The sequence below is a fragment of the Chiloscyllium punctatum genome, chromosome 45, assembly GCF_047496795.1.
Source record: "Chiloscyllium punctatum isolate Juve2018m chromosome 45, sChiPun1.3, whole genome shotgun sequence".
In the NCBI taxonomy this organism is placed as follows: domain Eukaryota; kingdom Metazoa; phylum Chordata; class Chondrichthyes; order Orectolobiformes; family Hemiscylliidae; genus Chiloscyllium; species Chiloscyllium punctatum.
Genome location: NC_092783.1, coordinates 49165252 through 49179204, shown reverse-complemented (window position 1 = coordinate 49179204; position 13953 = coordinate 49165252).

Here is a 13953-nt window from a genome sequence, read left to right as displayed (position 1 = left end):
GTTCATGGGTCTGTAATTGCAGTCTCTTTTTTTAAGGCTACAGCAAAATGGGAGATGAAGTACAGGAATCAGAGGAGAAACTGGAAGCTGTGTGCAGATAAAGGAGGAGGGAGAGGTCTTTTAACACCGGGTCATATTCATCTTGGATATTCATCACCTTCTTCACAGCTTGAATCAATACCTGAGATGGCTAAGTTTTACCAGCATTGGCAGCACTGATGTATGAAGAGAACCTGGATTGGTTAGGCCTATAATTCACTGAAATATAGGAGACTAAAGGGGGATCACATAGAAATCTATAAAATTCTAACAAGACTATGCAGGGTAAACACACCCTAAACGATGTTCCTAATGGCTGGGAAGTTCAGAACCAAGGGTCACAGTTTAAGAATATGGGGTAGGCTAGTTAGGACTGAGATGAGGAGAAATTTCTTCACCTAGAGAGTGGTGAGTCTATGGAATTCACTGCCATAGAAAGCTGTGAGGGACATAATATTGAAAGTTTTCAAGAAGGAAGTAGATATAATTCTTTTGGGTAAAGGGATCAAAGGGACAAAACAGGAGTAGGATACTGAATTGAATGATCAGTCATGACTATATGGAATGGTGGAAAAGGCCCACATGATCCATTGACCTACTCCTGGTCCTATTTGCTATAGTTCCTGGGGAGCTGGCCATTGAATTGCACCACAGCAACCAATGGGATTTTTGGAGAAGGATAAGGACGGCTCTGCCACAGTGACCGTGGATGTCACCTTCTAAACATCAGCATGCACTGGACTACAGCCTGTGTCATTTTTGACAAGAAAGCTATCCTACTCACCCTGACCAGGCTGTAGCCTGTTGGATTCACTGCACTGGAATTTGCCAGGTATACGTGAGGATGTGTTGGGGTAGGCGTGGAACTCTGTAAAGTGATGAGCAAGGTGTCCGGAGCAGATAAGTGTGCCCACAGCTTTCCCTCCACAATATCATCAGTGATGAGGAAAGTGGCAGATGACCCTCCACCCAGAGCTCAATTGAACCACCAAAGTGGCTTTCTAAGTGTTTCTGACTATTTCCATGAAGACTGAGCCAATGGCGAGGTGTTGGTTGGTGGAGCAGAGCTCTCCAACACTCAGTGATAAATGTAAAGTCCAGCAAGTAATGGTTTACACTCGCATGCTTATCAAACCATAAAAGATTGTCTTGGTGGTGATGAGCATTCCTACTGCAGCAGTGATACTTGCCTGAAAAGTTATTTCCGAAAATTTCCCACTTTTTCAGAATCGAAATTCCTCACCATGAGTGGCAGCATCTTCTTTAGCCTTTCTAAGGCTTTCCTGAAGTGTGTTACCCAGAGCTGTCCACATTATTCCAGCTGCTGCCATAGAGTCATAGAATGACACAGCACAGAAACAGACCCTTTGGTCCAATTTGTCCACGCTGACCAGCCATCCAAATCTGACGTAGTCCCATTTGCCAGCACCCTGCCCATATCTCTCTTAACCCTTCCTATTCATATACCCATCTAAAAAGAATTATAAATTTTGTAATTGTACCAGCCTCCACTACTCCCTCTGGCAGCTCATACCATACACACACCACCCTCTGCATGAAAACATTGCCCCTTAGGTCCCTTTTAGATGTTTCCCCTCTCACCCTAAACTTATGCCCTCTAGTTCTGGACTCACCCACCCTAGGGAAAAGACTATATCTATTCATCCTATCCATACCTCTCATGCTTTTATAAACCTCTTTAAGGTCATCCCTCAGCCTTCGAGACTCCAAGGGAAAAAAACCCAGCCTATTCAGCCTGTCCCCATAGCTCAAAGCCTCCAAACCTGGCAATATCCTTGTATATATTTTCTGCACATTTTCAAGTTTAACAACAAACTCAATGCAATATTCCAAAAGTGGCCTCACCAATGTTCTGTACAGCCGCAACATGACCTCCCAACTCCTACACTAAATGTTCTGACCAATGAAAGCAAATCCAATCAGTGCTTTAGAAATTTCTAGCTTTGAGTGCTTTGTGTAACATCACAGTCATGCAGTCAGCAATTACGAAGTTTGGATACTTTGTTAATATAAACAGGTGTGGCAGATAATGTATATTTTTATGTGATGACTGTAAGGATGAATTTAATGATGAATACTCGAACCCTAGTCGAACTTTAAATATAGCACATCAGTCTGGTAGCATCAGTCTTAACATAGTGCAAGTGAGGCATCTGCCTTTCTGGCACAGGAAGTTCCATCTATCAGAGCTGTCAGTCAATCAGATTGGAGGAAATAATGGCCAATGGTGGAACTACAGATAGTCTTGAGAAGAAGGAAGACAACTCTTAGATCTAAGGTGTTCCTAGGGAGTCTGGTTAGGGGATTTAGGACTGCTAGGGAGAAGAATTGGGTGTGGGGTAGGGTGAGAGAGGATGTTAGAGGCTGGAGAGTGGAGGCAGACAGACCAGTGTCAACTTGGTTAGGCAGGGTTGGCCATGATGTGCACAGGGCTTCCCCCTGTAACGAACCCCCCAATACCCACCCACCTTGCTTCCCAGCTTTGAGGCCAAGCTGTCAAAGTTATGAGCTGGCCACTTTTTAACCATTTTCCCTTACATCCAGTGTTGTTGTGGAGGAGGTGAAATTAGGCCCTTAAGTGGACATAAGTGAGGTCTGTCTAAAACCCGGTCACTGTGGTTTGATGAGAGTTGTGATCCAGTTGTGGTAAGGAGAGAGAGTACTGTAAACAGTAAAGATTTGGAACATGCTGCCAGCACCAAAACCAAATGGCAAATTCCTGCTCCCGTAACATGGGGGACAGTGCAAGGAGTGGGCTGAAGGGTGATGGGCTAGGCACCTGCTTTATTTTTATGATCCCCCTTCCCCCCCATCATCATAGATGGCAGAAAAAAAATCACCCCTTTATATGTTTCCTGGTGTGAAGTATCTGAAAGAATTAGTGCATTGTAAGGCCAAAGTTAGACAACTAGAATATACAGCATAGGCTTGTCTCCTGTACACAAACTGATGGAGAGTTATATTTTAATTTGCTTGTATTCATAATTGGCTGTTGAGATAAATAGTCACAAGAGCATTCTGAATTCAATTGAAGGGATTTAGGATTGAATGACTTCCCATGAGTTTAATAGTGTTCCTGGCTTATTGCTGAAGCCACAGAGCATATTTTCTCTTTTTTTTTGTGAATTATGGTTCATTTCCCCCATTTCATGAGTTTTATGTGAACCAAAAATCCAAATGGCAGGAATGCCAACTTTTGATGCAGATGAACTCAGTCAATACAAGTTGTTCAGTGGTAATGAAAGTAAATTGGCCAGACACAGGACACCCTGCCTGAAGCAATGTTTTCATTTCTCAACCAGCAATATTGCTATTTAATCAGTATCAATGACAAGTGCCTCATCCATTCAAGGTGGAGTTTAAACTTTTTATTCATAGTGACGGGATAAAAATTGAGAAAATCCTGATTCACCCATTGGATTTGATCCTGCCAGTGAGTGTGTTCCGAATCTGTAATGTTTATGTAATGTCTCTCCTTGACTGTATCACAACTCCTATCAAATCACAAAGATAAGCACTGCATATCTCAAATGGAAAAAAAGGAGCTGTCAGAATTCTTCAGTATTCAGGTGTTAAAAAGTACAATAAAACCTTATTCATAGGTTTATGCCTGTTTTATTTATATTACTGATGTAAAAATATTGAAAATATTGGTTTACAGTGACATTAAGTTTCAAAGAAAAACAACATTAAAGTGTTGATCTACTGTCAAACAGTGACCCAGATTTTGTGATTATAATAATGGAGAAGACATGAGTACCAATGAGAAATGACCTAACTTTCAACAAGCAGTGGACATTTGTTGGTGGAGTTGCATGGATATGGAAGAATATTACTTTACCAACTAGACAAAGTAAGAGGAAGCAGTGCTTGACTATGTAATTCTCTAGGCAGATCCTAAAGGAGGGCTGATTTTGTCAGTTCCACTTTAATTGGGGCATGGATTACCCATGATTTTCCCGAATTTCTGAAAAGCACACCTACCGAGTGGGTGTGTCTCCCTGCTGAGAGCATAAATTAGTAAAATCACACTTTCAAACACGGGATATGGTGTCACTGAGACACAAGAGAGATGTTCAAACCCCTGGTGACAATGCAGCCAACAACTACAAGAATGTTTGCCCGACCACCCCCAAGGCTTAATACTGGAAAAATGAACATTAATGGACAATGTGAGAGATTTGGACTTGTCTACTCGAAGAAGGAATGCTCAACAGCTGACCTGTGGTTATAGGTAGCAGTTTGAACAAACAAAGCAAATTCAATCCAGCAGAACAATATGACAGCAAAAGAAAAAAGGCACGGCTCAGGTGACTGTGCAGCATTCTAATTCAAACTGACACATGAAAATAAATGTTCAAGGATATCGTTAAAAAGTTTGAGATTAAGATATCTAGCTAGCCACATTGCAATACAGATAATGAAAGTGTGAGATATCGATGAGGTTGAAGACATTGTTTACTTTTCACATTGTCATTTTGAGGTCACAGTTCTGAATTGAGGCATTCACAAAATAATATCAGTACGATATTATAATCTAGTGTTAAGATTGTAATCTTATACATGACCTCTACCAATGCAGTGCCAGTATGGGTTAGTGGTAGATTCTTATTTCAGAGTCACTTATGATTGGAGGACTAAGTTCAGCACATACTCTAAGCTGACACTTCAGTACATTTCCAAAGGAGTGCTGCAATATAGGTGACTCATTCTTTCAGTCCATGCACTGTCCAGGCCACTATTTGAAGGACACAATTTTCCTAAAATACATACCTCAACCAATTCACCAAAACTGTACCTTAGAATTATTCATCTCATTGTTGCTGCATATGTCCCCAAAGCAACAGTAACTACAGTTCAAGAGTACCTCACAGAACATCATTGTTTTTCGGAATGTCCCAAACTTGTGAAAAATTACTTATAAATGCAATAAGGTGTCGGGAAATGGTAAAATAATGGTAATATCTGCTGACAAGAAACCACAAGCCTAGGCTAATATTCAGACAATTTTGATTCAAATCCCACCAGGGCAACTAGTAGAATCTATAGCTCATCTCAGTGTTAGTGGTGGTAGTTGGTTTACTCGTATCCTTTAGGGATGAAATGCAGCATCCTTACTTGATCTGGCCTACTGCAACCCAGTACAATGTGCTTGATTCTGAAATGACCTCGTAAGCTATTTGCTGAGGATGGGCAACAAAACCTGGCCTTGTGAGTGACCTCCAATGAAACAATAAGATAAAAAAACTCTTGCTTTGCACCCTTGCCCCCAGGTGATAGTGACACTTGTGGCCAGGTGCATTGTTTCAATAAAATTCCCTCCTTTTACTTGTTACATCCTTTAACTATTTTCTCATTAGAATTTAGTCATAGTCGTTTCTATGGAAGAATTGAAAAGCTCATTGTTATCATAAAGTCACACAGCATGGAAACAGACCCTTCTGTCCAACTCATCCATGCTGACCAGATATGTTTAGTGATCTAGTCTCGTTTTCCAGCATTTAGCCCATATCCCTCTAAACCATTCCTATTCATATACCCATCTAGATGCCTTTTAAATATTGTAACTGTACCTATATCCTCTGATAGCTTATTCCATATACACCACCCTGTGTGTGAAAAAAGTCACCCTTCAGGTCATTTTTAAATCTTTCCCCTCTCACCTTAAGCCTATGCTCTCTACTTTTGGACTCTCCTACCTCTTGGAAAAGACCTTGGCTATTCACCATATCCATGCCCCTCATGACTTTAAAAACTTCTAGAAACCTCAGCCTCCAATGGTCTAGATGGAAACGGTCATGCTCATGTGTTAAAATGCAACCTGAAAGCAATTCTTAAATAAGTTGAAATGAATTCTGGCCCATTGGTGAACAGTGTAACGCATCACGATTTCTGGTTGGGCAAAGCAGTTGGAATGATAGGATAATTACTATTTCCATAGAGGTATCCGAAAGACACAAGCAAATTCTGAGCTGTTTTAATCATCCTTATATAACTTGTTGAACTGGTAAACATTCAGACTCATAAAATACCCAGTAATTTATATCAGGAAAAAAATGTCAAAGAATGTTGTAAGTTTTACCACAGTTTACGGTCAAGGAAATAGCTGTTTTGAAGTGGCTATGTCAATGAGCTCTTTAAATGAGAAAAAAAAGTAAAATTATGTTAAAAGGGAAGGTAATGCTTGGTGTTACACAATCGTTCACACCCAGTTAATTAATAATAATTAACAAATCTTAGGAATAATCCCAATGATTCTTAGTTTGTGCTCATTTGGATGATGAGGTAATGGTTGACTACTACACTCGGCTCCCAGGCTCTTAAACTAGGCATTTGAGGGCAGACTGTGGGGATTGGACAGAGTTTGTTTGGGGAGATCAATTCTTTCTCCAAGAGTTGTGCTGAGTGACTCCTTCCTCTGTGGTTGTTGGGCAAGAATTTGATTTGGCTGCAAGATGACTGAGTTCGAAGATAAGAAAGCAAAATTTTTGGCTTTTCAGCCCTGGAAAGTAGCAATTGAGAAACAGCTACATAATATGGAACTAAGAGAAAGATAATTTGGCAGAGGACAAGTCTTGGATGAATGCTAAGACACTTGCCTTCAGACAAGATGTTATCAATAAGTAAAATGCTAGAGAGAAACAGAATTAAGCAGACAACTCTTTTAGAGAGTTGGTGCAGTGAGCTAAACAGTCCTCTCCGAAACTGTGCAATGCATCAAAATGGATTTTCATGTAGTGAATGGAAAACAAACTCCCAGCTGTCTATTTGAGGAAGATTGGATTTCATTACAGTGTAAGCTGCAAGTTCTTTCGGTGTTTGAATTTAGATGGATCAAATGGCCTTCATCGCCTATGTTGATCTTGTAACGTCTGCCATAGACAAAGCATCTACTGAGATTGCGCAGCGTCACATGGCTGTTTCTCGAAAATACCAGAAAATAAAGTTGCCTGAGGAACAGATCTGGCCCCATTCCTAACTTCCCCTTTTTTGGGGAATGAGGTATGGAGGATAAAACAAAAAGGGATACCAACTATAACCGTGGTTACAGATCTACTCTGGATAAAGCTGCATTTGTTTGCTGGGTCAGAGGAGCTCAGGCAGATTCAAGACAAGAATTCTATACAATGAGCTTAATCAGCATTGTAGGTATCAGTGTGAGACATTTATTGTCTAGGTTCTATTCAAAGTATTGCTTTAGTAAATAGTTAGGAGAGAATTAATCTGCAAAGCAATTTATGACTGGTATGCAAACAGATCAATCATACAGATAACAGTGACACAGAGCCTAATCAAACTGCCTCATATTCACCTCATTCATTACCTGACAATATACATCAATATAAACCTAAGAGAAACCTATGGCAAAATAGTAAAGTCACCATTTTACGGGTTTGTCTGTCTTATTGCTTTGGGATCAGATCCCCCTTGTATTAGCCACCATTGAATAAGTGGGAAGCACTGCAGCATCCTAGTCCAGTGCTGAGACGAATAAGGAGTTCATCTGAGTTTCTTACTGCAGTAGTTTGTAGAGACCCTCACCTCTTTTATTTTTACCCCGTTTCTTTTTGGTGGAACTGTAAGTTGAGCTTAGGGTTAGTTAACTTTTCAAAGAGAAGAAAACAAACACAAAGGGTTGCAGTCAGTGTCTGGCTTGGAAGGTAATGCAATTTAATGACTAAACTAAGGAGCACTGCGGTGGATGATTCAATACTGTGTGGTGCCTTGCCCAAGGGTTGGCAGCTAGTTGGATGTTGTATTGGTCAATCAAGGGAGGACTGATGAGAACCAGCCAACCTCGGAGAATATTGGTTTAAAAAAAATATGAAAAACAGTTCTGACTGGTGGATTTTTGGAAGAGTCGGGATTGGTTGTTATTACTTTCTTTAGACTTCTGTCCAGTTGAAGAATTATTGCATGAAAGCTTTGCATTCATTGTTTGAAATCTGTTCATTGAACTGGCAAATTACAATTCTTACATTTTCTTTTAAATTTATATCTGAGCTGTGTCTGTTAGTTTGTATCTGAGTATAAGTAGAGTTATAATCAAAACGTTTGGGTTTAAATCATAGATATCACTTTGATTACATTATTGTTTAGCTTTGTTCTGAAGTTAAAATAGGGTGTTGGTATTGTGATGGAACAAAGAAACCGAATGGTTCAGGTATATAATTCTTTGAAGTTTGTGTCACATGTAGGCAGGGTGATCAAGAAGGCGTTTAACATGCTTGCCTTCATTGTCCAGACCTTTGAGTATAGGAGTCGGGACGGTATGTTGATGTTGTTCAGGATGTTGGTGAGGCCTCTTCTAGCATACTGTGTCCAGTTTTAGTTACCCTGTTACAGGAAGGTTATTATTATGTTGGTTTTGAAAATATTTACCAGGATGATGCTGGGAATCAAGGGTTTGAATTATAAGGAAAGGCTGGATAAGATGAGACTTTTCTTACTGCAGCATAGGAGGTTGAGGGGGTGACCTTATAGAGTTTTATAAGAACATGAGGGGTATGGATAGGCTGAATGGCAGATGTCTTTTCCCTTGGGTGGGGGATTTCCAGAGAAGAAGGCATGTTTTTAAGGTAAGAGGAGAATAATTTAGAAAAGATATGAGAGGCAACTTTTTTTACACAGAGAGTGATTCATGTGTGGAATGAACATCGAAAGGAAAAGATAGATGCAGGTACAGTTGAAATGTTTAGATGACACTTGGGTAATTACATGAATAAGAAATGTTTAAAGGGATATGGGCCACGCACAGGGCAGGTGGGACTAATTGAGTTTGGGATTGTTGTCCACATGGACTGATTTGGCCAAAGGATTTGTTTCCATGCTGTATGACTTTATGACTGCATTAAGTTGTTAATTTTTTTCAAGTTGTAAACTTGATCTATTATTCATAGACTCTGTTGAAGAACAACTGGGGAAATTCTGAGAGTCATTGAATATTTTAATTTCTCTGAGTTGCAAATCCAGTGATAGTAAGGCAGATTTGATTTGCCTTGCTATCCCTGTGTCATAACAGATTCAGGGAAGCCAGAGCAATGTGTTGTTCCTCGAATATTTAATTGAACTGCCAGAAGATAAAGATGTCAAGATAACCATAGGGGAGTGATGGAGGGGTCTCTATTTTCTTGAAAGTAATATGATTATTATAATTTGGTCTCGCTATCGGCATATTTTCAGGTTTAGTGATGTCATATGCTTTCTTAATCTGTCCGGTATCTGATTTTTATCAGGGTTGACACACATTACCCTGAAATTACCTATATGATAGAATGACCCGAGGGTGTATCTACAGCAGTTTTTCCTATCAGGAACAAAATCTTATATTGTGGTTCTCTTTTGTAGGTGAAATGAATTAACACAAGATAAGGTTCAGTTAGAATTGAAATAATTAAACTGCATTAATTCACAGAGAGGTTGAGCTATTGAACAAAATGTACACTACAATCCCTCAATTAATTTATTATAACTTTCTTATCTTAAGAATATAAATTAAAGAGCATTCCAGATTTTGGACTGTAGTACATTATCCTAATTTCAGCAAGAGTTCTCCCAAATGTCTGCCAGCGTTTCAAAATTATTTGCCTTAGCTAAGCCCCCTCATACATTTGCCTCCAACAATACTCACTGTCCTTGAAGCCGGTGTCATTTGCCTCAAAGCCTGTCTCCCGTTGTGTTTTTTGAGAGGCTTAATGCTGAAGCTAGCCTTTAGTCATCATCCTAATCTGTCATTGTTGAGGAAATATGATTATTACAGCAGCAAAGTGTGCGAATGATCAGTGAAATGGCAAATGATCTTTCATGGTCTGCAGGATACTGGTCTCGTCAGTGCACCTGAAAATCCGCATTTATCTGCCAGCTCTACTTGCTTGTAATTTAACCTTTTGAGTACCAGTTTAATTACATTTTGCCCATCTTCAAAGACTCTCAACATGTATGGAAATATTAGAAATCCTAAAATGTGATGACTACCATTACAATGGTGAACACCCCTCTTAATATTTGTGATATGCAATGAGATTGCAATCCTTTGAGAATCTGCAAATCATGGATGTGGATCCCAATCGTTATTCCTTTTGCTCCACAAATTGACTTAATAGTGGTTCTTTATAACAACAGATGTGACAAAGTGTTGGCTGTCAATCATTCGATATACAAGTAACCTTATCAAGACTCGCTATACTGTCTCCTGTACTGATCAAACCAAAACTTTACTCACGGCCTCAAAAAGCCTGGACTTGTTTCCTAGCTTAACCTTCATATTGCAACCTTTTGAAGCTGTATACTATACTTGTATCATCTGAGAATTACTTCCTAAATTATTCTCTATGCCTGCTACTTTTTAACAACTCTGGTGATGTTTTGTGTTACCAGCCACAGTGCTTCACCCAAATTTCCCTGTAGCAGTAAAGAAAATGCTATTCTTAACCATCTCGGTTGCTAGTCCTTTGAAAACCAATTAATTCAAAGGTTCAGTGGGTTTTATGTTTCATGTCACTGCATGTGTTACGGTATCAATTACAGCCCTGTTACTTCCTTAGTTAAATTATAACTATGTTCTATAAATGAACCCTTTGAAGACAACAGGATTGTTTTCATCCTCGAAACTGAAAATATAACATGATTACATGCTTTCCTTTCACTCCAAGGGTAAACTAAACTTTCCATTTGGTACAATTCTCTAGTGATAGAATAAAGTACAGAAAATCATTTCTTGATGTTAGATTAAAGCAAAGGAAGTTTAATGTAAACTGAACAGATCTTTGAGTCACCACTAAAGAAGGACTGAGAAAACACTGGAAAATTCCACCTCCCAGCATGACTGTACATTAAAACTAAGATCAATGCTCAAAAAATAATACAAGCTCTCCTTGGTATTATTACTTTTAATTGCATTGAGACAAGAGCAGATTACAAGGACAAAGCTTCTCATGTGATATGTTACAGTGAATTTCATTATTTACATTTACTGCTCATTCAACCATTGTTGCATTATCCACACTGGAATGATTCCAGTCAGGTCATTCCTTGAATGCAATAAAATGCTTCAACACGTTCACAAGGAGCATTATGAAATGGTAGCCACCAAGCCACATGAGGAGATAATAGATCATGTGACTGAAAGCTTGTTCAAAGAGGTAATTTCAAAGATCATCTTAAATGACAAATCAGAGACAGAGAGCAAAGGAGATCTGGGGAGGGGAATCTAGAGTTTAAAATCTATGAGATTGAAGGCATGACCAACAATAGTAGAGGAATTGAAATCAGCAATTTTCAAGAGGCCAGACTTTGATGAGCGCAGTTATCTTGGAGAGTATTAGAGCTGGAAGAGACTAAAAGATTTACAGTAAGTGAAAAAATATAAATGGAATGGAGTTTAAATCTTGTAATGATGTTTCTCTCCACTTGATCTCAATACTTAACCTGGGCTGGCTGAAATATATATTTGTGAATTCTTTTTGTATCAAAGACAACACAGTAAATACAATAATTGGAAAATTTAGTGTGTGAATGATTGCAAATACAATTTTAAAATTAACAATATGCTCTCTTATAGTTGTATATTGGTATTTCCTCAGTATCAGTACACTGCCAGTTGTTGTAGACAGTTCACATTTCCTTTGGTTTTCAGTGCCCTTGTTTTGATCTGGATCCAAGATAACTGCTTATAATGGAGCCTTCTCAGTACACTGGCTACTAGTATGGATCAGGTGTTGTACTTGAATTCTATTTTCTTTATCTAAGAGAGCACTAAAGCGTCACTTTAAGACACAGCCTTTGAAGCAATAAATAGTTCTATCTACATAAGATACATCAGCAAGCAATCCATTGTTTGATAGAATGAAACGTACTACCTGAAACATGTGTCCTTAAACAGAAGATAATAATACATAATAGAGCCTTGGAAAAGCTCACCAAGGGTGTTGTTATTTCAAACACTGACTTCTCTCAGTCTGCCTATTGAGCTGCTACACAATTGTTGATCAGTCACTCTACCATGGAAGTTTATTGTTTGGACTGGAACAGAGGGTGCTATCTTTTGACCAGCTACTGTATGTTATGTTTGCCAGGTTAGATAGCCATATTAAACTATTCCATAACACTTCTGGAGAACTGTTGTTGACAATAGCACCAAAAAACTGGGATATATCTAAAATCCTTCATCCAGTTACACCTCAGCTGCTGAATGATTGACCAGTTAAGTATTGGCAATTCTGATCTAATTCACTGCAGTTTCAAAAGTAATCTATTGTAATTACACTCTTAACGATTTGTATTCAGATGCTACAGCAATGAATGTAGCAAAGTACTAAATTACATTGCATAGAATGTACAGATAATTAGCTGAACTTGGCCTGTACTTTACTGTAGGTACTGATGCCACAAAGTCCCAGAGAAAATCACGTCCTGAGGCCACACTTAGTGGTAGCAAGACTGGCAGCTTTCTAATAGGCCGTTGTAATTGTCCAGTACCAGGTGGCAGGCATGGAGCTGACAATTCCGGCTCCATCAAAGGTCTGGAAGCTCTGGGGGAGGTGGTCACTAATGAGAGAGGCAAGAACTCTTGATCTTCTAGCAGGTAAGTTTAGAAAAATCATGAACAACTCTCAGCACTAAGTGTTTAGCATGGAATCCCATTTAAGGAAGATTACTGGAGACACGTGGATCTGCCACTGGCTCTGATGATCTCCTTGGCTTCTGCGAAGCTGTGGCTTACCTCCATTGAGCTGATGGCTTATCCATGCAACAGGGCAGCTGCTTCATTATTGGCAAAATGGCAGAAACTCCATACTTTTAATTGGGTATTTCATTATTTTATTTGGCTGCCTACTGCCTTGGAATCATAGATCACTGCTGGAAAAAGCTCCAAGTGGCAGGATTACATTAAGGAGCCAACATGACTCCCCATGCTCACCCAATCCCAACAACCCACTTCCCAGGGGCCTATAAAATTCTGGTTACTGCTTCTGTTGAATAGGGATGATAACATTTTCCCCACAATTGTTATGCACTTTCAAGTTGGAATCTTTCATTTGCTAGACCTGTGTTTTGGTTAACAATTTCCTTTGTTTAGATATTCCTGTTAGTAAGCGCATTGTCAGATATCTGTTGATATCTGATATCTGACAATTAGCAATTAGAACATAGAATATTACAGCGCAGTACAAGCCCTACGGCCCTCATGTTGTGCCAACCTATGAAACCAATCTGAAGCCTATCTATCCTACACTATTCCATTTTCATCCATATGTTTGTGCAATGACCATTTAGATGTCCTTAAAGTTGGAGAGTCTACAACTGTTAATGGCAGGGCATTCTATGCCTCTACTATTCTCTGAGTAAAGAAACTAATTCTGACATCTGTCCTATATCTATTACCCCTCAACATAAAGCTATGTCCCTTCATGCAAGGCATCACCATCCGAATTAAAGGACTCTCGCTGTCCACCCTATGTAACCCTCTGATTGTTTTATATGTCTCAATTAAGTCACCTTTGATCAGGTGACTTAACTGAGATGCCCCAACTGAGCCTTCATGTCTCATCCTGGCATAAGTCTTCTTATACCTCTTGACAAGAGATTTCAGCTTCCTTAGTAAACCATGCTCCTTCACTAACCACTTCCTTCCTGCCTGAAAGGTACATACTTATCAAGGACACACAGTAGCTGTTCCTTGAATAAGCTCCACATTTCAATTGTGCCCATCCTCTGAAGTTTTCTTCCCCAACAATTTATTAATTGTTTCCCGATTAATTCCCCAACTACTAAGAACTTTGGTCATTGAAACTTACTGACTTTTGTGGACTGGTATCCACATCTTTGTGGGAAGATTGACATTATTGAACAAACTGGCATTGGGAAGACTGGAACACTTCAAAAGAAGCCTTA